Genomic DNA, 27547 nt, shown 5'->3' on the forward strand with positions numbered 1-27547 from the left:
GCCAGCCATGGAGATAGGGGCTAAATGTGAACAATGAGCAAAACAGAATAGTCTTTGCTCACTGTGCTGGAAGGGCAGGATGTTTAAAAAGTGATTAAAAAGGTGTCAAGTATTATAAGGAGATGTCCAGGTGCATAATTAAGAGTCTGACAATTGCTAATTTTAACACTATTATTTAAATACATTGAAATACATGAGCATAAAACTTACCTCTAAAAGCAATTGTTGAAACAAAACTAGGTAATTGATATGATTTACCATAGATTCTTATTTTCCTCTTAAGGAGAAACTTGACTTGGTTGTAGATTCTTCTTCTTTTCTTTTCTTTTCTTTTCTTTTTTTTTGATACAGAGTCTTGCTCTGTCACTCAGGCTGGAGAGCAGTGGGGCCATCTCGGTTCACTGCAATCTCTGCCTCCAGGTTCAAGCGATTCTCATGCCTCAGCCTCCTGAGTATCTGGTATTACAGATGTAAGCCACCATGCCTGGCTGCTTGTAGCTTCTTTATGGTATTTATTTGTAGAGACCTAATGCATGATACAGAGAGGATAGATTTTCCCGGGAACAACTAGTGGAATTGTGAACTTAAAGTTATTTTTTAAGCATTTATTGAACATTCACTAAGTGCAAGAAGATACTGGACCTTGCCTTTAGAACTGCACTGTCCAATTCAGCAACCACTAGACACACATAGCCATTGTGCACTGGAAATGTGGCAAGTCCCAGTTAAGATGTGCTATAGATATAAAACCCACTTTGAATTGTGAAGACCTCATACAAAAAAGTAAACTATTTCATTATTAATGTTTTATACATTATACATTAAAATGATGTTTTAGATATATTAGGTTATATACAATATATTAAGATAAGTCATATATGTATGTATGTATATTATATACAATATATTAAGATAATACACAATATAAAATTAAGATTATATACAATATATTAAGATAAATCTTATCTGTTTCTTTTTTTTTAAGTGTGGCTACTAGAAAATTGAAAGTTATGTGTGTGACTTACATTTGTGGGTCTTATTATCTTTTTACTAGACAGTGCTTCTTTAGAATTTAATAGAAAGAATGACATGTAAGCACATCATTGTAAGTCAATGGGACAAGTGGTTTAAGGGGGCTACCTATGAAGTATGGAGAAGGGTGAAGCTAGTGAGCTAGTGTGCTCAGGAAAAGAGGCAAAGAGGTGAACTGTGAGATAAGTTTTAAAGACAGAATAGGATTTTCCTAGATTGTATAGGAAGGCAAGTCAGGAAGAGAGAGAAGTCGGCCTAAGAGCCTAGAAGCAGTAGTAGGAAACAATAGAAATACTATTTTCACAGTTGCCCATGATTTAGTTAAAATGGTGTATTACTAATTTAAAATGGTTATTATTGATTTGTCTTGTTATCTGAATGGCAACAATATTTTTCTTATAAAAACTACTCAAATATCATGCATGCATTATCTCAGGTTACCACCAGATGGTGCTGTGTTCTAGGATTGAAAAAGGCTGGCGAGAAAAAGTGGCTCTCTCTCTTGACTATCAGTGGTTCCTAAACTTCTCAAAAGGGCACTCTGATCATTTTTGGGCTTGCAAACCCAATATGTATATGTCTAATTAAAAAATAAATTATATACCTAATATTGCACTAATATATTGTGGCAATTATAAGACACACCTATAGAAAAATTGAAATATAACAGGCTATGATAGACTGAAGTTCTAATATTTCTTCCCTGCACTACAATGAATCTTTTTTGGGGGCTGCATATCCCTGAGGTGTGTGCATCTGCCCTTTGAGAAAACTGGTTTATTTTACAATTGCTATATAATTTAATATATTTTTTCATCTTTATAAAGATAAAAGTAACAACAAAAAATATAAAACAAAACTTTTTTTTACTACACATGCGTATTCAAATATGGATCACAGTTACATGTCAAACCATTTAAAGCACTGACATTAGAAAAAGTTAAGACTTTTTTTGCTTGGGGATCTTTATATTTTTCAGTTTTAAACCAGATTTGGTGTAATATATCAGAATCATAAATGGAATAAAATAGCAGACCAAGTCTAAATTTTTTTTCTGTTATATATTTTGTTGTTTAAAAATCAAAAATGTTAACTTTAAAAAGCATTAACAACCAAAGCAAACAAACAAAAGAATGGGTATGAATGCCAATGGTGCCCATATCAAATAAATATGTAGAATTGAGTTTTTCTTTGACTGCTAATTTTCCTTTTGTTTTATTAATGTATTTATGTATTTATTTGGAATTGAATTTTTTTAAAACCCTAAAAATCTCAAAACAAAGAGGAAAACACTCTGACTTTATCAGAGGAATACAATTGCAGTTTTCCCTGATTTTACAGAACTATCTCTGTATAAAGTTTTTTTCTTGATTTTTTTTTTTTTTTTTTGGTTTTTTATTTGCATACATTTTAAGAAGTACAAGTGCAGTTTTATTACATGGATATATTGCATAGTGGTGAAGTTTGGGCTTTTAGTATAAATATCACCTGAAATAACATGCATTATATCCACTAAGTAATTTCTCATTCCTTACCCCCTCCCACCAACCCACCCTTTTGAGTCTTTAACGTCTGTTACTCCACACTGTATGTTCCTGTATACACATTATGTAGCTTCCACTTGTAAGTGAGAACACGCTGTATTTGACTTTCTGTTTCTGAGTTGTTTTACTTAAGATAATGGCCTCCAGTTTCTCCATGTTGTTGCAAAAGACATGATTTCATTCTTTTTTATGGCTGCCTAGTATTCCATGCTGTATATATACCATGTTTTCTTTATCCATTCATCCATTGGTGGATACTTAGGTTGATTCCATAACTTTGCTATTGTGAATAGTGCCGTGATTAAACTATGAGTGCAGGTGTCTTTTTTATATGATTTCTTTATTTTGGGTAGCTATCAGTAAATCCCAGTAGTGGGATTGCTGGGTTGAATGGTAGTTCTATTTTTAGTTCTTTGAGAAAGCTCCATACTGTTTTCCATAGAGGTTGTACTAATTTACATTCCTGCCAACAGTGTATAAACATTCTTTTTTATCCCTATCCTCATCAACATCCATTATTTTTTACTTTTTAATACTGGCTATTCTGACTAGTATAAGATAATATGTCATTGTGGTTTTAATTTGCATTTATCTGATGATTAATGTTGTTAGGCATTTTTTCATATGCTTGTAACTTTTGGATTTCAGAGAACAGGTGATCCTTGTTAGTTAGGTGATCTTCACTGGCCAGATGATTCCCCCTGGTCAGGCCATCCCCTGGTCAGGTGATCCCTGCTTGTCCAGTCAGCTGTGGTGGAGGCAGAGTCTGGATGACAAGAGTATAAACATGAAACCCAGATTTCAGAGAATAAGGATTAGGGGATAGGTAGAGACTCTAGCAGGCATCATCTAGAGCAGGGGTCCCCAGCCCCTGGGCCTTGGACTGGTACTGATCTGTGGCCTGTTAGGAACCAGGCTGCACAGCAGGAGGTGAGCGGTGGGTGAGCAAGCATTACCACCTGAGCTCCGCCTTCTGTCAAATCAGCTGTGGCATTAGATTCTCACAGAAGCCCAAACCCTATTGTGAAATGCGCATGCGAGGGATCTAGTTTGCATGGTCCTTATGAGAATCTAATGTCCTAATGCCTGATGGTCTGAGGTGGAACAGTTTATTCCTGAAACCAACTCCCAACCGCCACCCCTGGTCAACGGAAAAATGGTCTTCCATGAAACTGGTTCCTGGTGGCAAAAAGGTTGGGGACCACTGATCTACAGTAATTCCTGGCAATTGCATCTGTATATTTTAAATCCTTTTTGTAAGACATGTACAGTGTGGTATCGATAAGGATGCTGGATTGGGAGCTATTGACCTTGGTAATCATTATGATACTCACGTGACTAGCTTACTCGTTAGTCTGAATTCATCCGGATACAACATAACACTAAGTCTCCCCATTAAAATCAACAAATCAATCAATTCATCCATAAAAAAAAAGAACATTAAGGAAAGCCAGATAAACAAAAACTGGTTACATGAGTATCATAATGATTACCAAAGCAATGAGTAGACATCGTTTATCAAAGTGAGGGGCAGAATGTAGGGAAGAAAGCAAGCTGAGGACTCACTGAGGCCAATAAAGGATCTACTTTTCTGCCAACCACAAACCAGGGTAAGTAAGAGTGTTAGGCCATTAGGTTGATAAGTAGCAATAACTTATTGTCCATGTCCTTGATCAATCAGTTGTGTATTAATAAAGGAACAATTTTGAAAACCTCTTGCAATTGACCTCTGGAGTGCGTTTTCTGTTTGCTTTGGTCCTTAGCAGTAGCTGAGGAGTGGAATTTACCGCCCTCTTTAGCAGCATTTACAGAGAAAATCATGCCCGAGGGATTCTGTCATCCCAATTTTATTCATTGAATCAGGAGGAAGTCAACATCTCCATAGCTTTGGGGGTTGGATTCTGTCAGAATGAGGTGAATGGAAGACCATGTAGATCATTTCTATTTATTTAAAATTCAAGGCCAGACATAATAAAATAAGAGGAACTTGATAAATTAATTTTTGCCTCCTAGGAAAGCACTTAGAACCTGGCTCACCTGATTTTGCCGATGAGTCAACTTCGAAGTGTGCCTCATTCTGGAAAGTGAATCATGTAATCACAGTAAGTTACACATATAACAGACATAGATGGCTCCTTGATGCTATATTTAAGCCAGTGTTGTACCATCTTTTCTGTCTGCAATTCCTCACATTTGTCAGATGAGGTCAATATAAAGGTATGCACTTTTTTGACAAGGACGTGGTTGGCATGTTAGCTTCTTATGCCCTTAACTGCCATTGGTGAGTAACAACTAAGACCAAGGTTGGAACCTACTCATAGGAGAAGCTTCATTTTGTCCTTCTCCAGCAGCACCTATATAGCCACTTGTAATCTGCAATTCGAGGGATGGAAGGGCGTATTCAGTTTTTCTTCCCTGGTAATTTGAAACCAACTTGATAACAGCTTGTTCAAATGAAGAATGGATAGAACATCTGTTTAAATCAACTCTGAGAGGCAGAGATGGAACTTTTGTGTGCCTAATATTCCCATTGGCTAATCCTGTGTCTAAGACTCCGTACCATGGCTTCTGAGAGTTTTTGGCCAAATGCCTAGTGGGAGAGCATGGTCCTGTTGGGAATGGTTTTTCTGCTTGGAGATGGCTTTTGCTTAGCATCTTTCTGTTCTCCAAGGCTGTTTACTCTGCCACCTATCCAGAAAGAATTTTTTTTTATGATTCCACAATTTTTCAGTCCTGGAAAATTTTACAGTGTTTTCACAGACATTATTTCATTTGATGTTCATAATCCTTCAGGGTAAATAGGGTAGGTCGTTGGTGTCCTCGTATTACGGATAATGAATCAGAGATTCAGAGAGGCTAAATCTGACTTCTACTCCAAACAAAAAGCAGAAAAATTATAGCAGAGGAAGCATATATCATTCTAGTTTTCAGCATATCTAGATTAATTCTGGTTCACTTTTAATTTCAACTGAATATGTTGTGCTTCCTCTATTGCTATCCTGGGGTTCATTTAGGGTGGAGCCACCTAGACATCATATACATGCCTTGGCTGCATTTACATCTCACCCCTCCTGCTTCCCCAAGTATAATCACCCCAGTGCTATGAAACAGATTAGAAGAAAGTGAAGTGTTCAGTGCTAACTCCAAAATTCCAGGTGCTATGATACTGCTGTACACATCCAAAGGGACTTCTTACTTTAAGAAGCCCCCTTTTAAATGAAACTCTTGACTTCTTAGTGTTGCCTCAGAAATGTACTCTTCATTACAGAGAATATTACAGAGAATGTTCTGCTGCCTCGTGGAGGAACCATAGGAACTGTGCACGATCTTTCTTACCACAGAGTCACAAGGAGAAAACTGGCAGCTTAGGAGACCAGCCAGCTAAGTGAAATATGTCAGCTGACAAACAACTTAAATGCTCTTGGATCATTTTTCCTCTACTTTATCAAGTAGTTTTAGTTTGGGGGAATGAACGATCTTCTATGTTGCTTCCTTACTCAAGATTTCTCTGTCTGGGTCTTCTGAGGCATTTGTTTCTTTATGCCTGGATCTGCCACTTCATATTTTGCCTCTTTTTCCATATCTACCTCTGACTCTATCTTCATCTTTTTCTCTCTCCCTTTATTTTCTTTATTTTTGGTTTCTCTCTTTCATTTTCTCTTATATTGTCTGTCACCTTGATTTCTATAAACATGTAATTATCACTAACAGATTAAAGAGCTTTATAAATGATGGTGAAAATTTGAAACAAATTTCTTAATCTTTGAATCATTGTGTGTGTGTGTGTGTGTGTGTGTGTGTGTGAGAGAGAGAGAGAGAGAGAGAGAGAGAGATTGAGAGACAGAGAGAAAAAGAAAGGTATTTATTGTTGACCTGTGATTTCCTCAATCCTAATCCTCAAATGAGAGTTGTAAAACTGGGATTTGAACCTGCAGCCAGCTAGGGACCAGAGCTCTGTAGCACCACATCACACTGCCTTCCTCCTAGTCTCCAAACATATAACTGAAATATTATTGTATCTTGCTCTTAGTACCTCTCCTGTATAAATGCGCTCATGCATTTCTTTTCAAATAAGTGTAATTCTAGATACATTTGCATAAATAGGATTAGAATCTTGCAAAAGTATATTCTTTCCAAAGGGTGTCTGCACAGGAGAAGGAGGCCAGCAGGTGTCAGTCTCACCTCAGTAGAAGAGCTGAGAATAGTTTCATTGTGGTTTTTCTTCATCGGAGTTTGCTTTTTTGAATGAACTTTCAAATAACCTAAGTTAAGTTCTTGTTTGTTTTAAGCAAACTCTGGGTTGATTTAAAAAGAAAGTAGGCTATCTCAACCTCATACCACCCCACAACCTGAGTTGTATACTGATTATTCTTTTGTTAAAAACTCAGCTATTGGATTGGGATATAATTTCATTGTTGCTGGGCATCTGGGCATCATTTAATAGGTACTTTGAAATTTTTTTAATTGCATGGTAATTGAGTCATGATAGAGAAGTGTCCCTTTGGATGAGTGCAGCAGTATTGTAGCACCTGGAATTAATTTTGGAGTTAGTCATCATCTGTACCAACCACACATTCTCCCACACCATTTTCAGCTGAGGAAACAGGTTCAGAAAAGATTTGTTCAAAGACTCATGACTGTGAGGAAGAGGGTCAGCATTAGGACTAAAATCAAGAGCCAAGTGACTAAGTCTTTAATGAGCATGTTCAGATTGAGGGGGCAAAGCAACATCAGGCCCCAGTGGGCTGTCAGGATCTGCAAACGTTCACAAGTGATTATCTTCAGTGTAATCCCCATGGCAACGTAGCAAAGTGCCTGCCGTAGCTGGATGAGAATGATGATTATGCTAGAGAAAGAAAGAAACTCCTAGGGACAGCTTGATTGAGGAGGGGTTGTTATGCATGTCGCCTTGCAGTGTTGTTTCTCCTTAGGCAGCAGTGGCAGCGATGTTTGAGAGGGGCCTATGGAGCTTGTTTACATAATCAACCGGAAAGCACTTGTCCATGTTGGTCTGTGCCCAGGGGCTGACAAGCAAGCCAGAAATCACTCTGGTTTGTGTTTCTGTAGTTCTTGAAGATGTTTAAAGATGGACACTCCTCCAGATGATTTCTGCCATTTGCTATGGGGATCACCACACCCGAGCAAGCTGCAGAGCTTTAGGGTAAGGAACAGATGTGATGGTAGTTTTTCCAGAGTAAATGCTTGCCAACCTTGGCTGACGAAACTAGGCTTAACAAACATGCGGACAAGCTCAAGGCAGGCCTCCCTACGAATTACTTTCCCTGGGTTTTAAAAATTGGTTTACAGATGTTAAATGTTTTTTGTTAAAAGACATGTCTCTATAAATCAGAGCCTGCAAGTGCCTTTAAGAGAGGCAACTAAGTAGCACCCTAGTCTAGTTGGTTAACACCACCGCTGTAGACACGAAGGTGTATTGCTGGATTCTGCTTCAAGGATGGGCTTGCTGGCCAGCTGTGGGGGGGTGCAGGCATCAGGCAGCCAACAGTCTTCATAGCCTTCTGTGTCTGCCTCAGCTGCAGAGAGACGCCTGTCCTTTTGCCCTCAGCCTGAGCAGCCCACCTCCATTGACTGAGATGGAGAGAGGGACAGCGGCCCAGCCACTTCTGCCTAAAGGGGCCATCTCTGTTGGATCCTGCACTTCTGAGCTCCCAGTTGGGTTGGTTCAGGCTTGTTGGACCTGCATAGCAATCCTTCTTTTTCCTTTGCCGAATCCATCTTTGTTTCCTACCATTCACAGGAGTTGATCCGAAATCTATCTTAGTATCTGCTTTTAGGAAACTCTGCAACAATCAATCTATCTTTTCTGCTTGGAAAAGAGGAGAAAAAAAGAAATAATTGGCCCCTTAAAGTAAATGCCTAAAAGCCTTTTCAGATAACTTACCTTTTCAATAATTTTTATATAAGAGAGGAAAAGATTACATTTATAAGTTTTTTTAGCCTCAGGAAAGAAGAATTATCTAGTATTAATACTATAAAAGTAGTTATATAGTAAGTTGACTCTTAACATAGCCCACTTAACCACTTTTTACAATGGGAACAAAAGGTTCCTGATTTCTTGATTTATGAGGCTCCAAAAACTCATGTTTTGAAGGTTTTCACACTCAGTTCCTGATTAATTAATAATTGCCCTGAATGTTTTCCCATGTGTGTCTAATTATGTTTTCCAGTTCCATCAACCTTCCTAGCTAGTCTCAAAATACCAAAACGTTGCCTTGCCCTTATTGTGGGTGTGGTCATGGTTTCCTCTCTTGGGATTTCTTGCATGGAATATGAGGGGTGGTGTTGTGGGGGAGCAGGAGAGGGATGGATAGAGTGGAGAAGAAAGTGTAGGGCACTCATCCCTAGGGCACCAGCCTCTACTCTGTTGCCCCAGAAATGTTGCCAGACGTGTATCTGGACTTCACCCTTTAATTACCTAATTGGGTAGGTTGTAGGTAGTATGGAATCTAATGAATTGGATCAGGGAAAAAAAAAATCTGAAGGAATAAGTGATCTCTCCTTGAAGGTGCTGCAGAGGTAATGAGCAGAGACTGATCCATGGTGGTGGTAAATTTAATTTGAGTACTGAGGTTGAACACATGCTAGATGTAATAGAAAGTAATATTCATATGCAATACATTGGGTTACATAAAATCTGGAAAGTTTATAATTTAAAAGATACAGACACACAAAGCAATGATTCAGGCCAAGTCAGATTTAGAACTGTTTTTTAATATGAGACCGAGGGATGATATCCTGGATCTCACAGGGGCTGGATTTTGCGTTGAGTGTTAGAGCTAAGATACCATCTTGTTCTTGTCTGTATTTCAAGAAGCATTCTTATTAGGACCATCTTCTAGAAGAAAGAAAGTTTCATTTAAAAAGATTGAAACGTGAGTCAGTTTTCAGTATTGGAGAATGATGAAAAACCAAATACATGAATTCTGAAAATTTTGTGAAAGTAGACACCTTAAAAAAATAAGAAAACATTATGAAAAATAGTTGGTCTTCATTTTTAGATTTAACCAATCCTATTAATAATATATAGATATACTTTTGTCATAAAAATATTGTTTAGGTTTTACTCAGTAAGTTGTGAAAGCTATTTTGCTTGCTCCTAATATAGTTCTTAGATTTCATCTCATAGTAAAAAAAATTACAAACTTCTTACAAAATGAAAATATCCTTTCCCTTGGTGATGATTCAAAACAGTCAATAATATTTTCTCACAATGCCACTGATGAGGTATTCTCAGAACTCTCCATTTTTAATTCAGATACATTTCTAGTCAATTTCTTTAACCTCACAGTGGGAGGTTTAAACTAAGTGATGCCACTTTAGGTATACTCAAATTGGCAATGCAAATATTTCCTTTGTTGGACACTGGGTTCTCACAGCATCTCCTAAACAAAATATATTGGCTTTAAAATTAGTGGCTTCCATCATGCATTGGCTGGGCTGTTTTGTAAGTCTGTAGTATAAAAATCCAAAAACATTTGCTTCCAGCTGGCCTGTCTTGAACTAACACTGTTTTTTTTTTCCTTTTTTTATTTCACTCTCTGACCTTTTAAAGGGTTTTCTTTTTTATGCTGCTATTAGCTTTCATCTCTGCTGGTCATTCTTTCATCCTGTTTCTTCTGGGTTTCATTTACCTGTTTGTGTGAATGTTCCTTTTTAGTTCCTTTTTTGTTTGTTTTTGTTTTTTAATATATACCAGAAAAAGAAAGACTTCTTATAGTCATGGTCACTTAAAAGTGTTGGTGGTTTTTTAAGAGGTCTTAATTGGACTTAATCCATATTTAACTCCTAGCATTTTATATAAGATACATGTTATTGTTCAGACTTATCCTTTCTAAAAGATAGTAGGGTAGGGAGAAAAAGGATACAATTTTTTAGCAATTACCAAATCTCAGAAAAAATGTTCTTACCAGGTCACCTGGGGATAACGAAGGCAGTTTGGAGATTTTCTTCTGATTGTTTTTCATTTATTTATGCTTTGAGTATCAATGCTCAGTTTTAAATTCCCATTGAGAATGTTCTCATTTTGTCATAAAACTTGAATTTAGTCTCTGAATTTTTCTCTTGATGTATCACACTAATGTCCAGAGGAGTCATTAAGAAATTGTAAAGAGACCCCAGTGCTATCTATATTTATGATCTTCTTTAGAATGTGTTTATCAGATATTTGTGACTCTCTTCATAGAAGTAAAATACTGACATTAAAAAAGAGATTACCCGAGGGCTCAAAGGTGCAACATTATCTTGGGTTTTATCTGTCAACAATTTGAAATGTAAGGAAAAAACTGAATGTATGAATGTAATCCTTTGAAAAGGTGAGTCTTACTGGTGGACTTGTTCCTCTGGAGTTGAATGAATGCTTCTGAGACATAAGTACTTTCTCTTTTCCTCCCTATAGCTTGGTAGGACAATGCTTTCTGTTAACTTTGATTTTACTACTCCTGATAGTCTGACCTTTATCTCCTAATCCAATTAACATATTTAAATCTCTTCCTTCTGTTTATTCTATCTACCTTTAGGTGAGCCAACTGAGAGATGAGCATTTAAAATGCATACATACGTATTTTGCCATACACTGTTTTTTTTTGCTTTATGCTTTATACATCATGAAATTTACTGGTAAGACATCAAACATTTCTTGAAGGCTGATATGGTCTGGCTCTGTGTCCTCACCACAAATCTCATCTCGAATTGTAATCCCCATGTGTCAAAGGAGGGACCAGGTCGGGGGTGATTGGATCATGGGGGCGGTTTCCCCTATGCTGTTCTCATGATAGTGAGTGAGTTCTCATGAGATCTGATGGTTTTATAAGTGGTGGTTTCCCCTGCTCTTTTCTCTCTCCTGTCACCTTGTGAAGAAGTTGCTTGCTTCCCCTTTGCCTTCTGCCATGACTGTAAGTTTCCTGAGGCCTTCCCAGCCATGCAGAACTGTGAGTCAGTTTATAAATTACACAGTCTCAGGTATTCTTCATAGCAGTGTGAAAGCGGACTAATACAAAGGCCTGTGTATATTTTTGACTTTTTATTTGGAAATAATTGCAAACGTATAGAAGTTACTTGAATAGGAATAGTAGAAAGAACATCAGTTAACACTTTACCCAGCTTCTACTGTCAACATTTTAGTCAATTTGTCTAATCATTTGTGCACTCTCTGTTCTGTTTCTTTCTCTCTCCACATCTGCATATATGTGTGTATAATGTATATCTGCACACAGATATATACATACATGTATAATAATGTGTATATACCATAAAATATTTTGTTTTTACTAAAGAATTTGAGAATAAGTTTTACGTGGCATGATTTTTTATCCCTAAATAGTTTAGTATTTTTTATATATAGTTATATTCTCATAAATAACCACAGAGAAGCCCTCAATTTCAGTAAATATGACATTAATACTTTAATTTGTATTTCAATTGTCTCATTGGCCCAATGTTTGTTATAGCTTCTTTTTCCACCAGTACTGGATCCAGTCTAGGGACAGATACTGCACTTAGTTGTCATGTTTCTTTAATCTCTGAAACATTGCCACAGCCTTTTAAATTTTTTTTTTTTTTTGCCTTTTGTGACAGTGACAGATTTGAAGACAGAGTCCCCCTACTTTTTATAAACAAGAGTCTTCGTATTTTGAATTTGTCTGATGTTTCCTCATGATTACATTTAAGTTCAGCATTCCTGGCCAGGATATTGCATATGTGATATTATGTGCTTCTCAGGCAGCCACATCTGGAGGCACACGATCTCTATCTGCGCCTCCCTGGTGACACCAGTTTTCCTCACACAGTAGGAGTGTTGTCCTATTTTTCCAACTGTAAATAGTTACTATTTTCTCCCTTGCAAAATAATGAGTTTGAGGAGAGACACTTTAAGACCATGCAAATATCCTGTTCCTCGTTACAATTTCCCCTCAGATTTAGCATCTATTGGGATTCTTACCTGAACCAATCTTTGCTGTGATGGCAACATAATGATGAGGATCACTTCAGCACTCCCTCCATGTTTGGCAGTCAGCATGTGACATTCTACTCTAACCAAGGACCCTGCCTTTTCCTCATGTGTGGATGAATGTGTCTTAGTCTGTCTATAACAAAATACCTTATAACAAAATACCTTAGACTGGGTAGTCTATATATAGTAGAAATTTATTACTCACAGTTCTGGAGACAGGGAAGTTCAAGTTCAAGGCACCAGCAGATTTGGTGTCTTGTAAGTGCCCTTTCCTTTTACATGGTGCTTTCTCTCTGTCCTCACATGGTGGAAAGAATGAACAAACTCCCTCAGGCCCCTTTTATAAGGACATTAATTCCTAATCACCTCCCAAAGATCCCACCTCTGAATACCATTACTCTAGAGGTTAGGTTTCAACACATAAATTTTGCGGGGGATACATATATTCACACCATAGCAGTGTGTATTATCTGTATGAACTCATGGATTTCTGTTTCCCCACCCCACCTTCCCCCAAGTGGTATATAATTATTATCCTTATTTAGCTCGGTGCTTGGATTATCCCAGATTTGGCCAATTGGGGTCCTTTCAAGCTGGCTAGGTATGCCTGTGCCATATGTCCATTATTCTTTGGAGCACATCCTTACCTCTGATATAACAAAATGTTCCAGGCTCATCACACTTCCCCAGCCCTGCTTTCAGCGACTTCTCTAAGAACCACTTCTCTAAGAACCCCTTTTGGTGGGGAATGGTGTTAGAGATAAAAATCCATGCACTAGCTGTGCTGTTTGCTCCTGGAATATCTCTGCTTCTACACCTTTTTAAGTGAACAGAGCTAGGAGATATATGCATGCATATACACACTCTTACGTACATACATATAAATGCACATACATACACATTATATGCACATATACATGTTTATACACATACATGTGCATATTTGAGATATCATAAGTGTACACCAATACTTCCAATTTCAATTCCTCTTTTTTGCCTTCTTCCATTCCATATTTGCATGTACCTTCTTTCACAGTGAGAGTCTTGGCTTCTAAAATTGATAGATTTACGCATTTGCTCAATCTCATAACACACCTAAAGTAGTTTCAGAATGACTTCACCCATATCTACAAAAATGCAAATCTGCTCAAAAGAGTTCAGGATCTCTAGTTTCCAGTTTTTCCATCTCCCTACCCTGCCCAAGACTGAGGGCTGTAGGATGTGCAGTCAAAACTGTTGTAAGTTACTCAAATTAGTTATTTTTTGCCCTCCATTGTAATTATAGTATTCATTTGAAATACAATTGGGTTCATTGTTTCAGTTTCTCCCTTTCCTATCCTTGTTGATTTAATTGTTTTGAATATGTCAAGCATTAACATGCTTTCAAAAGTCAAAACTTACAGAAAGATGTACTCAGAAAAGTGTTCCTCCTTTTTACAGCCCTGGCACTCTCATCACCTTCGCCGTTTGTAGGTAACCAACATATTAATAATTGTTTCTGGCTTTTCATTCTGGTGAATTTTTGGTAAATATAAGATAAATGTATGTTTTCTTAGTTTTCCATCTTTCCTAAACAAAGATAGTGGTATTACATACAGTCTCTGGTGCTTTGATTTTTCACTTTACAAGATCTTTTGACTATCATTCCACATTAGTCCATAGAGAGCTTTCTCATTCTTGTTTACCACGGCATAGTATCCATTGTGTATTTGTACTAGAGTTTATTCAACAATGTCCTATGATTAGACATATAGGCAGTTTCTAATATTTGCAATTACAAACACTGCCACAGTGAATAAACTTCTGGATATGTATTTTTGCAGTTATAAGACTATCTTTAGAATAAATTCCTAGAAGTGAGATTGTTGGGTTTATGGACAAATGCATATGTAATTTTGGTTGCTATTGTCCAATCCTCTTCTATGGAGTTTGTATCATTTTGGATCCTCAACAGCAAGGTATGAAAGTGCCTGTTTCCTCACAGCCTCAGCAATGAACTGTATTGTGATGCTTTTGAATTTTTCCCAATGGGATGGGTGAGAAGTTGTATCTCATTGTAGTTTAATTTGTGTCTACTATTATCAGTGAAGTTGAACATCTTTTCAAATGCTTAAGGACCTTTAAAATATCTTTTTGTGAGTTGTCTACTTATATTTTTTGCCCATATGTCTATAGGATGTTTTTCTCCTTTAATTTGTAAAAGTTTGTTTTTATATTAGGAATATTCATCTGTTATCTATGAGATATTCAGTATTGCTTATATTGCAAATATTTTATCCTGGCTCGTACTTTGTTGTTTGACTTTGCTTATATTTTTTCTTTGTAAAATTTTAATTTTCATTTAGTTAAGTTTATCACTCATTTCTTCAATTACATCTTAATTTTTAGTCACAGTTAGAAAGAGGCTTTTCTTATAGAGGAATTCACCCATCTTTTTCCCCTAGTACTTGCATAGTTTTATTTTTTACACTTTGATCCATTTTGAATTTATTTTTGTATATGGTGTGAAGAATTGATCTAATTTTATCTTTTTTCAAATGGCTAATCAGTTGTCCAGCATGACTTATAAAAAGCCAATCCTTGCTTTAGTGATTTGCAATACCAACTTTATCATATACTGAATTTTTTTTTTTTTTTTTAGATGGAGTCTCACTCTTGTTGCCCAGGCTGGAGTGCAATGGTGTGATCTTGGCTCACTGCAACCTCCACCTCCCAGGTTCAAGCAGTTCTCATGCCTCACCCTCCCAAATAGCTGGGATTACAGGTGCCTGCCACCACGCCTGTCTAATTTCTTTCTTTTTTTTTTTTTTGTATTTTTAGTAGATACGGAGTTTCATCATGTTGGCCAGGCTGATTTCGAACTCCTGACCTCAAGAGATCTGCCCGCCTTGACTTCCCAAAGTGCTAGGATTACAGGCGTGAGCCATCACACCCAGCCTCATATATTGAATTCTGTATATAATTAAGACCTATCCTTTTTAAGGCAATATATATAACAATAAAAAGATGAATTAAGTAAGCCCTCTGAATTAATATATTAAGTGGACCCTCAGAAAGGAGAAATTTTGAAATTAAATATTATCTAAAGATTTTGATATTCTCCTAATGGGAGTATCTGAATTAAGTGTCACAACTAAAATAGTAGAGTGGTCACATTCCCTAGCACCAGTTCTCAAACTTTGTTAAAAATGCTGATTCCTGAGCTCTATCATTAACATTTTTATTTAGATGTTGGGAGTGTGGCCTTCATATTTTAGCTGCTTAACTAGTAGCACAGCGAAGATGGTATAAGGGGTCTTTAGATCACTTTTTGAAAAGCATGGTCTTAGAGAAAAGGGACGGCCCACACTCGTTCACAGTGTAGCAACACGCGGGAAAGAGAATAGTCAAATTATTTTGATGATGACGAAAGGAAATGCAGGCTTTCTAGTATACACAAAACATATTCAAAAAGCTAGAAGTTTATCACTAAGGCTTTTGGAAGTAAATCTACATTTAGCAACTCCATGTTTTAGATTTTATTCTCAATTATCTGGACATGAGATTTAGGTCTGTGATTCTCAGGTCTTTTTAGTTATACATATCACTCAAGGAGCTATGGACTCTAAATGACTTACGTTTGTGATAAAGCCTCATTTAGCCCACAATAATAGGAAGGCTGCTCTGATTTTCTGAAGTTAGAAATGAGAGATTAAATAAGTACATTTGTTATAGTTTAATATTACACATTGTATGATGAAAACATTGTCTCCTACACTGCCTCCTACTATCTGGAAAATTAGTAATCCTAAAGTGTTCTTTCAAAACCAGAGACCTAAATGGCTGGAAGCAATAATTGCTAGAGCTCTCTACCAAGCTTTGACTATAAATATTTGGCCATATTGTGTGTTAGAAAATATAAGACACACTTGCTTTCATTTTCTGAGCCTGACTCACTGAATTTTCTCGTCCAGATTGGTTTTCATATGTTTATTCCTTTAGAGCATAGATTAGAGTCCATTGTGGTTCTCATCTCTGTTATGCATGTTTTTTTATGAATAAAATGCCAGGCACAGAGAGCATACATATGCACATTTTACTACGAGATAGTAAAAGCTCAATGTGCTGGGACTGCATTCCCAATGTGACCTTATTTTCCCATTCTTTGCAGTTTTAAAATGTTACGTTAATCTGGCGTTCTGGACAGGGATTTTTTCTTCTTTACAGTGAGTCCCAGCAGTATGTAACGGCCATAGAATAGCTAAACTTGAAGAGGCTTTTTGGCAAAGATTTGAATATCTGTCCTTTGGCCTTTTCTGGTTCTTGTCTGTATTTCGTAATACAAAACTAATGAGGGTTTCACTTTGGTGAAATCTGCCTTACTAAATGATGCTTGCAAATAACACACTCATTTGTTAGCATTTGAGATTCTGATTAAATCATTTTGCTTTAGTAGCTATTAAAGATTATAGTTTGAAAGAAAAAAGTGTTTTGGCATTGAGTACTTTGAGACCCCTGTACAATGTACCAAAATGTATGCAAATTGTTACGAGGCCTTTTAATTACAGGTGAACCCCAGCACTTATTATCATCTGATGCACGGATTATGCACATGTCATATATTGGCAATAAAATATCAAAGTTAGACTGACACTCTTAAAGTGTTTAACACTGTTTTATTGGCTTACTAGCCCTAACTGGATTCATTGCATCCGTTTTTTCATTCTGCCGCTTAAAACATTTGCCATGTTGTTTTATTCATGCTTTTATCACAGCTTTGTCTGTAACTACATTGACTTGATTACTCATATTCTATGGCAATTCCTGACATTTGGCTTATATTTCCACTAGCCTCCTTACTTTTAAAAACCCCTGCATCTCATTTGTCAACAACCTCTGATTATCTCAAAGGTACCTCGGATTATCCTGACACGTCCTTCGACTTCTGAGGATACTGACCCAGTATTTCAAGACTGAGGTGACTCTGAGACAGAAGATGGAGCCAGTGGCGATGTCCTCCCTTATTCAGACTCTTTGAATAATGCTTTTTACTCACCCTGCGGACTCTGCTAGAAAGACACTTTAATATTTTTGCCATTTATATTTTTCTGTTATTGAAAAATAATAGAAACCAGTGCCTTAGTCGGTTTAACAGTTGAACAAAGTTGTTTTCAAAAGAAGAAAGAAAATGTAACTCCATTTAGTTTGTCTTTCATTTGCAAATACTAACTGAAACTTGAGTTAGGGATTGAATAACTTGGAAACAGTATTAATAAAATGAAGTCATTGGCATATTAAAAATGTCCTAATGTTCACTTTAAGTGTATTTTAAAAAACCTCACAGGCAATGGTGTGAAAGAAACCAAGGAGATGTTTACATTCATTAGTTCCACTGGAAAAAAATGGTTAATGTAATTGTATAGATTTTTCCCTTCTTGTTTTGTGTACTGTATAACCCATTCTTTGCTTTATGTACAAATACCCTGGTTTCTAAATGCTACTTATTTTCTGCAGAAATAAAGTATGCTTTCAATTTAGTGAGTAACTTTGTATGTATGTGCATTTGTTTGGAAGATATAGTAAGTAATAATAATTTAATTCATGTAGGGCAGCCTTTTCTTTTAAGAAGCTTCATTAATTCACATATGGTATAATTATTTTTTATTTCCCTTTACCAGAATAAATCTTTCCTCCTAGAATGATGCTTTTTCCTTGAGTGGATACTGCCTCTCTTTAAAGTATCTTAGCTTAGAATTAAAAAAAAAAAGTTAATTTTTCTCAAAAATGAACCCCAGACATTATTGGATGGTGGAGTTGGCTCAATGACTTAACTATGTCAGGTCTGACATCTCTGTTACTTTTTTAAGCCTTTTCCTTGTGATTAGAACATGGCTGCCATCAATCCAGCCATCATATCTACTTTCAAGTCAGGAAGAAATGGAAAGGACCTGCCTTTTGTTTATAATTTTAAATAAAAAGGATTCTCAGGAAGTTCTGTAACCTGAAAATAGAAATGCTACTCATTTTCTACTTGAAATAATATTTTTACCTTTCAAATTGATCATCTGAAAGGTTATAAAAATATATCTTTATTACATTATTTCACGTATATTCGTTTAAGAAATATTGTTCACTAACTATGTTCCATACAATGTTTTAGAAGTTGAGACTACAAATGCTAATAAAACAGGGATTTTGCCTTTAAGTCACTTCTGGATTCATCAGGAAGAAATACAAGAAAACGGACAAGAATAGTACTGTGTGAATCACAAAGCATAGAGCTTAGTACTGCAGAAGCATCAGATAGGGTGTGGAGCTGCTCTCTGTTAGCTGGAACAGATGAGACTTGACCTGTGATTTGGAGCATGAAGATAAGATGATTGATAAAAGCAAGAGGAATCTATGGAGTTTATCTAGACACGAGGACCTGCATGTGCAAAGGCCTGGAAGTGACAGAGTGTATGGTTTACTCAAGAACAAGTGATTGCATATGGCTGGATCATAGGCATGAAGGGTGGAAATTTAGGCAGATACTTTACTCAGGACTTTGGACTTCATCCTATCCATGATAATTGTGCTATAGCCTTCTACTTTTACCTGATGCTAATTCCTTAGAACTTAGTTTTGGTTCCACTGTTCTGCAATTTGTAAACCAATAAGTCAAATATTTTTCTTGTATTAACACTAGTATTTAGTAGAAACTGTATATTGGTGATCTGCTGGCCTACTCTGATCTACGGGCATGGATAGTGGGATTTTTTTTTTCTTTTTTTAACCTGTACAGAATAAAAAATTGAATCAGTTTCCAACATTTCACAATCAAGAGATTTCACAGATGAAACTAGTTTTTCTGGAAAAATGAGAAGATCTGGAAATCCTGGGCCTGCATTCCCATATGGCAACAGTAAGCTGGAGGTGAGTAAGGGTAGGTAGTATCTGGTTCACTACAGTCTTCATTTTCTGTTGTTTTACAACATGCTAACCTAACTAATTAAAAGTGCTTGGTTGGCTGGTGAAGACACTTATATTTGCTATCTCTAGTGCTGATAGAGACAGGAGGCAGCCAAATGCCTAGGCAGATAGGAGCGGGTACACGGTGAAACCCCACCTTCAAGCGGAAGGTTTAAAGCCTGCGACCCAGCCACATGGGGGACTTTCCTACCTTTGGATTATATAATCACCCACTGCTTCCCCGTTCCACTGAGAGCTGTTCCATTGCTCAATAAAAATATTCTCTGCCCTCCTCACCCTTCAATATCCAGTGTATCCTCATTCTTCTTGGGTGCAGTAGAAGAGCTCAGGAATCACCAAACAGGGGTACAAGCTATGACACAGGCAAGCTGGGGCATGCCAGTGTGGCAGAGCGAGGCCGGGGCAGGAGTTGCCAGCTGGGGGTCCCCGGCTTGCAAAGTGACCGAGAAGAAAAGTCCTGCATCTGTGCAGGACATAGAACTATATAAATTTAGTTAACTTGCACAATAGCAGTTCTGGACAAGGTGTAGTGACATAATTCTGTTTTCGTTTATGCAAGCTGACCATGTGGTCAGTGGGTTCACACTGGCCAATAGCTTGCTTCAGAGAACAGAAATGAAACACCTCTGTGTTATGAATCTTGTTTCTAATTATCTTATACAATGTTTGTAACTCTCAAAATGGTTGCCCCCGATAGACATTATAATCTAAAAATCCCTTCAGCAAATTATAAGAAAAGGAACATAAGATTATGAGTCTGGAGGCATGATGACTTGATACTAACAAACATCCAAATGGCATTGGTTGACCGTTTAATTTCCTTGGCCCTCAGACACTTCCATTAGAAAACGTCTATAATGTCACCCCCAATATCTATCTGAGAAGGTTATTACTGGCATTCAGGTGAAAACAGGGTGTGTTTCAGAAAGAAAAGCAGGTAACTACTGAGGACCCACAGATGAAAGGAAATGTTGCTTATGGTTAGGAGTCTTGGGATCTTGATAAAATGTCTGACCAGAAAGTACTACTGGTTAAAGGAAACTGTCCAACTTTAAACCAAAACATAATTCCATACGGAGACTTTAAGGGATGTGGCTGGTAGACAGACTAGCAGTAGACAGATTTCAAGAACTTTCTGCATTATGTTTTGCTCAGAGAGTGGATGGAATTTATTGAGCCTATTACTGTATTGTCACTATTAGATTTAGTGGCAAAACCCTGTCTCTACTAAAAATACAAAAATAATTAGCTGGGTGTGGTAGCGGGAGCCTGTAATCCCAGCTACTAGGGAGGTTGAGGTAGGAGAATTGCTTGAACACGGGAGGCGGAGGTTGCAGTGAGCTGAGAGTAAGCCACTGCACTCCGGCCTGGGTGACAAAGTGAGACTCTGTCTCAAAAAAAAAAAAAAAAAAAAAAAAGATTTACATAACAAAAAGAAAAAAAGATAAAGATTATATGGCCTAGTTCACTCATTTTAATGACAAAAAGTAGATTCTCAGTGAGACAAAGTAACTAAAATTAGTATCAGAGACAAAACAAGAAACATTGGATATCTAAACTCTCAATCCAATGATTCTTACATTATGCCTGTGGTGTCACTTAGAAGAGAGAGATTTTGATGCTCATAGGGCGTTTACCTGAAAAGCTGTTGGTTTTTCTGTTTCCTAAGAAAGCTAGAGAAGACCCTTTTCTTTTGTATCCTTTAAGGCTTATTTACTTTGTGGGTCAGCTAGGGGAGCCTCAATAAGTTGTGTTGGATGGATTTGGGGGTCAACAGCGATTCTTATGATATTTGATTTTTCAGTAGTTAGAGGAAATAGGAGCAAATTGCTTAATTGCTTCAAACATTCTGGAAGGCGAGGATTCCAAGAACATCTTACTCTTTTGGCTATTGGAGTCATAGGTCTTCAATCCTCCAAACACAAGAAGAATCTTCACTGCTAGAAATCTGGCATAATTTTTTTACACTCACAAGAAAACCTGTCGTAGGTGAGTAAAATCATGTATCACCTCTAATAAATTTTCTTATTTTTATAAAGTTTTGATAGCATTTCATATGAAAAAATATTTTCATACAGGAAATTTTAAAATAGTTTAATAATGGCTTTTTCTGTTCAATGTACTGCAAGAGGCAAAAGTTTCCCCAATGTAGATTTAAAATCCTTTGATAATGCTAGAATTGGAGTATTAGTATGCTTGTGTAAATCATTGTTGCCAATTATAATTTATCTATCAATTGTGATATTTCTAATTTTAGCTAGTGTTAACCCTAAAAATAAATTCTTTATATTTGTTTAGTGCATTGCCAAGTCCACTTGCATTTTTTTTCCTGTTTCTTAAATCATTTTTTTTCTCTCTACTAGTCACATTGTGCATGGACTTCTATAACATAGCTTCCTAACTGATTTTCCTGCATCACTCTTTGTCTTAAATTGTGCCTATTGACAGCTTGATTAAGCTTGGAAGTACATTAGGAGAATCCCCTTCCTGTGGAGTTTCCTGTAGCATTAGTCAGGAGAGGAACTTTAGTGGAAATACACTATTGGAAGCACACCAGATACAAAGATGAATAGATGCAGAGGTACCTGGTGGGTCCCAGTTTACCCTCACTGTCCTCCACATGGTGGTCCTCTCATCATCCAGAGTACAGGACCTGCTGACCACTGTGGCCCCAGGCCCACCACCAGATGCTTGATTCCAGACCCACAGAGGCAGTAGCTGCCAAAGGCAAAAGCGCTCCTGAGGTCTCCCTGAGCTCCTGCTGACAGCCCTGCTTCATAGATTGGCTGCGCTTGGCTTCTCAAGTCTCTCAGAAAGCATTGTCTTGCCAACCCGAGTCAGTGCTTCCTGACTTTTCCATCCTCCAACTCCCTCTCCCAGAACTTTCCTTTCCTTGCTCTTCCCACAATTCTGTAAACTCTAATTCCTATGGTAAATCCTTTATGGATTTACCGTAATGCTCATAGTGACTCTGCTTCCACTACCAAAGCCCAGCTGATACACCCTTGAACTCATCCATTGCCTTTTCCAGAGCAAAACTTTTACAGTGAAAGTGATCATGAACTGACTTAATTCCCCTCTCCCCTTTCGTTGATCAATCCTTGATCCTCTTCATCTCTTTCAAAACTCTCACTTCCTAGATTTCAGAGCTTTGTCTCCCTGGGTTCTGCCCTCCTGGGCCACACACCCATATACTTTTGAGTTCAGGGCTTTTGCTCTGACTCACTTGCTAATATAGCAGGCTAGGATTTTATGTGGAGCAGATCTCAATTCAAACTCTTGTGTTGCCCTTTCTAGCTGAGGACTTAGATAAGTTATTTGACATTTGTTAGGTATAACTTGCTTACATGTAAGAGGGGGATAATGTCATAGTTATCTTATGAGGGTGGTAGGAGATGTAGATACAAAATTGAAAAGCATCCAGCAATGCCAAATACCTGGGAGTGCCTCCACAGATATTGACTTGCTTCCTCTTTTTCTTTATGCTGTGAACAGTCCTCCATAGCGTCCCAAGGAGAAGAAGTGACCTCATGGTCCAGATGTTTTACTGCCTCTAGTATTGCAAACCCCAGTGGAGAAGGTTCCTGGTTGAACCATGAATTGAAACACCTAGCATTGAAGTAAGAACATCTTGGTTCAAGGGCAAGGAGCTCTATCTGTTAATGTGGGTGATTGTTCCTGTGAGTGATTATAGTGAAGCTGTACTTTGAAAAACTGCTGATGTTGTTGCTGATTACAGATATGGAGAATGGACAAAATGAGAAAAGAAAAATGAAAAATTGAACTTTCCTGTAAAAGCAATACTAATTATAGACATTTATATCTATGGCTGATTATTTATAACTAATTAGTATGCAGCACAATGGCAGTGATGCAAGTCATTACATATATCACACCACTAACTTGTTTCACTCAATTGCAACAATAATTTCTCTCCATGGACACTTGACTATTGGTTTGTTTTTCAGGTTTGTTCATCTACTGATAACATAGAGTAATTAGAGGAATAGCAGTTTCCATAAAGAGAATACTGATGTATAGTGATAGTTTTTTACACTTCATCCCTCAAACAGTACTGTGGCAAAGTTGCTATTCTTATCTGCATTTTTCTGATAGGAAACTGGGCCCAAAGAATGTAAGCAAATGCCAAAAGCCATAAATATAGACGTTGGACTCAAACACTTTTCTCTTCCAAGCTCTTACTTGGACCTATGCGGCAAAGCTGATCTGTTGAAAGACGTTTAGTGACACATAAATGTCTTTAATTAATGGCATGAAAATGACATGAGATGGATTTGTAAAATCAAGATTTGTAGGTTTAGGCTTGAGTTCTACGTCCTAGGGCAAAGGACGTGACTGCTTATCTGCCTCTGGGGTCAGAATTCCTGACATTCTTTTTTTTTAATGCTTGTGTCTGCTTGCACTTTGTAATCTGTAGGCTTCCTAAAAGCTCCAAAAATTTAAAAACAATAAATCATTCAACATCTTTTAGCTTGCTTGTTTTTCTTTTTTAGAGACAGAGTCTCACTGTGTCACATAGGCTGGATTACAGTGGTGCAGTCATAGCTCACTGCAGCCCTGACACCTTGGGCTCAAGGGATCTTCCTACTTCCACCTCCCAAGTACCCAGGACTGTAGGTGCACACCATCATGCCTGGCTAGTTTTTTTTTTTTATTTTTTAATTTTTTTTTTTTTTTTAGAGACTGGGTCTTGCTATGTTGCCCAGGCTCATCTTGAACTCCTGAGCTCAAGAGATCCTCCTGCCTCAGCCTCCCAAAGTGCTGAGATTAAGGGTGTGAGCCACTGTGCCCAGCCCTTATTGCATTTTTGAGCTACCCAAATGGCCTAGCACTATCTTCAATATTTCAGAAGTACCATACTGTGTCCCAAACAAAACGTAGCATTCCCTATGGACAGTGTGGTTCCTAACCCAAGTGGACAGTGGGTCCTCATGCTTGATGGCTCTAGAGAAGAGAAGGCTGCAATTGGACACAAGTTCTTCAGTTAGGCCAATAAATCCTCCCTGTTACTCTGATCTGATGATTTTGAGATTTATCTGCAAGGTGTGGGGGAGAAGGAAAGTCAATTTGCCATGCTTAAAGGAAAGGATAATGGGTTAAAGAAGACTTTGATGAAGCTTTGAAGTCTTAAGAAAGCTAGATTACATCATTCTCTCCAAAGGTGTTTCAGTTGCCATTTTTACCTTGGGGTTTGGCGGTTATTTTATGCCCCCTAAAAACAATGTACCAATTATCCATGACTAGTGTTCCAATTAATTTATGGACATGAAGATTAACATGCAATCTGCTAATGCATTAATGAGTTTGTAATATTTAGAAATAGGACGACCAAAACTGGTAGACCAATTCTGAGTTTTATCAACCTCAGTGGTTGAAATTAAAATGAAAATAGCAACATTTGTTTTTATTCTCCCTACAAAGAAACTAATTATTTTCCTCTGGGTAATGATAATTAACAAAATTCCCATTGTGTTCCTGATCAGTTCACAGCTGGCACTTTGATAATCACAAAGACTTGGTTTTATGAGGTGACATTAAACTCCTGCCTAACTTGGGAAGTACATTAATTGTATACTATTGCCTGAGCTTATTAATTCTAAATTATGCCTCAATGAACTTCTCAAATTGGGAGCAACATTTATATTAATAAACTAGTCAGTGAGAGGGAGGGAAGGAGGGTGAGAGAGAGAGAGAACATAAGAATCTACTACTGAGTGTAGATTTTGTCTGCTCCAGATGTTATAGTTGGGTTTAAAAAACTTTGATATGTTTGAATAAATTCCAAAGGAATGTCTCATCCATTCTTTTTTTTTTTTTTTTGAGACAGAGTCTCACTCTGTCACCCAGGCTGGAGTGCAGTGGCATGATCCTGGTTCACTGCAACCTCTGCCTCCTGGGTTCAAGCGAGTCTCCTGCCTCAGCCTCCCAAGTAGCTGGGATTACAGGTGCCCACCACACACACCTGGCTATTATTTTGTATTTTTAGTAGAGGCAGGGTTTCATCATGTTGGCCAGTGGTCTTGAACTCCTGACCTCATTTGATCCGCCCACCTCTGCCTCTGTCTCCCAAAGTGCTAGGATTACAAGCATGAGCCACTGCGCCCAGCCTCATCCATTCTTACAACAGATTTTTAGGCATTCTTTTTTCATTTAAGCAGGAAAAGTGAAGTGCTAGGTAAGCCTGGGATTTGTGGTTGAAATGTGTTCAGAGTGCTACCCTCCCTCATTCCTTGGAACTTTCTGAAGGACCAGAGGTGACCTGAGGACCTGTTAGATGTGTATTACTGAGGGAGTTCCAGGGCTATGCAGGGAAGCCCTGAGTGGGAGGCAGTGATTCCTCTCTATTCTTCTCTATTGTGTCTATTCCCATGAGGGCTGCCATCCTTCATGTAACAGTACCTTTAGGAACAGGGACCATATATCTATATATTTCTATTTCTGAGTTTCAAACAGTGCTTGGCAGCTAACAGGTGGTCAACTAATGTTTGTCAGATGAATGAAGGGTGGTACCAAGGAAGAATGTTGTGTTTAGTCCTGGCTGCTAAAGGAGGTTTAATGATAATTGGCCAATGTGTGGTGATTAAGCCTCAACAGTTACATAGAAGAAACCATGTTTATACTCATGTTGCTTTAACAATGCCATTGAAGTCTGGCACCGTGGCTCATGCCTGTAATCCTAGCACTTTAGGAGGCCGAGGCAGGTGGATCACTGAGGCCAGAAGTTCAAGACCAGCCTGGCAAACATGGTGAAACCCCATCTCTACTAAAAGTACAAAAATGAGCCAGGTGTGGGGATACACACTTGTAATCCCAGCTACTCAGGAGGCTGAGGCATGAGAATTGCTTAAGCCCAGGAGGCAGAAGTTGCAGTGAGCCAAGATTGCACCATTGCACTCCAGCCTGGTGACAGAGTGAGACTCTGTCTCAAAAAAATAAAAGCCAGTAAATGTTACTTCTATCTTAAATTGCCAGTATAGCAATTTAAAAGATGATCTTTAATTTTTATGGATACATAATAGTTGCACATATTTATTATTTATAGGGTACATGTGATATTTTGATACAAGCATACAATGTGTAATGATCAAATCAGGGTAATTGCAATATCCAACACCTTAAACATTTATTATTTCTTTGTGTTAAGAACATTCCGATTCTACTCTTTCAGTTATTTCAACAATAAATTATTATTAACTATGGCAAATTTTTAAATACAATAATGTCTTATGCTGATGAGGATATGTGAAAGACACATTCATGCAACCCTTCTGGAAAGAAATTTAGCAGTATCTATCAAGAATTTGGACAATTTTCATTATCTTTATTCTGGTAAAATTCAGCATCTGGAAGTCAGTTTTAATGAAGTAACTCAAAATAGAAAAATAGCTTTCTGCACAAAAAGGTGGTGATCTCAGATTTATTTGAAATCATGGGAAATAATTTGAGTTTCCAATGAAATGGGAATGGTTAGCAAAATATTGCACATTGACTAATTGGTGCTTTGCTGATTTAAAATATTTTTCAAGACTTTACAGTAATATGAAGAATTCTTATATTAAGGTATAAAGTTTAAACATCATTATCACAACTAAAATATACTATATATAGAAAAGCCTAGAAGGAAATATTATTAAATGTAAGAATAGAAAACAGATTGGGATAAAATCCAGGAAAATATTAACATTTTTTAGTTGCATTTTTGGTTTGTTTTTGTTTTCCCAGTTTTTAGTAGACCCTTTTAATGATGCCTCCTCAACTCCCTTGTGTTGAGAGTATGTGACTCTGCCCGGTCTCCTCCTCCCTTCCTCACCTACCGCCCCTTCTAACCTCCCACTACCCGTTGCAGATTGGATCATGATGGACACCTGACTCATGCTGGGCAAATTGCATCTTTTCTTCTGGGAATTTAGACTTGGAAATTCAGAGAAAACAAGTCAGTTTGTATGCATGCCTTGGATTGAGAGACATGAACATTTTGGACTGGAGGTTCAGGCATCTTCTCCCACTTGCACAAAGAAAGTAGATTTTC

At 37.5% G+C, this 27547-nt stretch overlaps 2 long non-coding RNA genes across 2 annotated transcripts in view; both read left to right on the plus strand.

Moving 5' to 3' along the window:
• Positions 1-18070, plus strand: part of LOC134761523 (uncharacterized) — a 70360-nt gene extending 52290 nt beyond the window's left edge. The window contains exons 2-4 of the long non-coding RNA XR_010140223.1: positions 4590-4678; positions 15188-15262; positions 15367-18070. This is a non-coding gene — a long non-coding RNA (uncharacterized LOC134761523). The remainder of the gene's footprint in view (positions 1-4589; positions 4679-15187; positions 15263-15366) is intronic.
• A 1212-nt stretch (positions 18071-19282) lies between these two features.
• On the plus strand, positions 19283-27547 carry LOC103890915 (uncharacterized). Its single transcript, XR_655197.2, has 4 exons — positions 19283-19450; positions 21302-21486; positions 23012-23117; positions 27365-27547. It is a non-coding gene; the product is annotated as an uncharacterized LOC103890915 (long non-coding RNA).

This window comes from Pongo abelii, chromosome 5, assembly GCF_028885655.2.
Source record: "Pongo abelii isolate AG06213 chromosome 5, NHGRI_mPonAbe1-v2.0_pri, whole genome shotgun sequence".
In the NCBI taxonomy this organism is placed as follows: Eukaryota; Metazoa; Chordata; class Mammalia; order Primates; family Hominidae; genus Pongo; species Pongo abelii.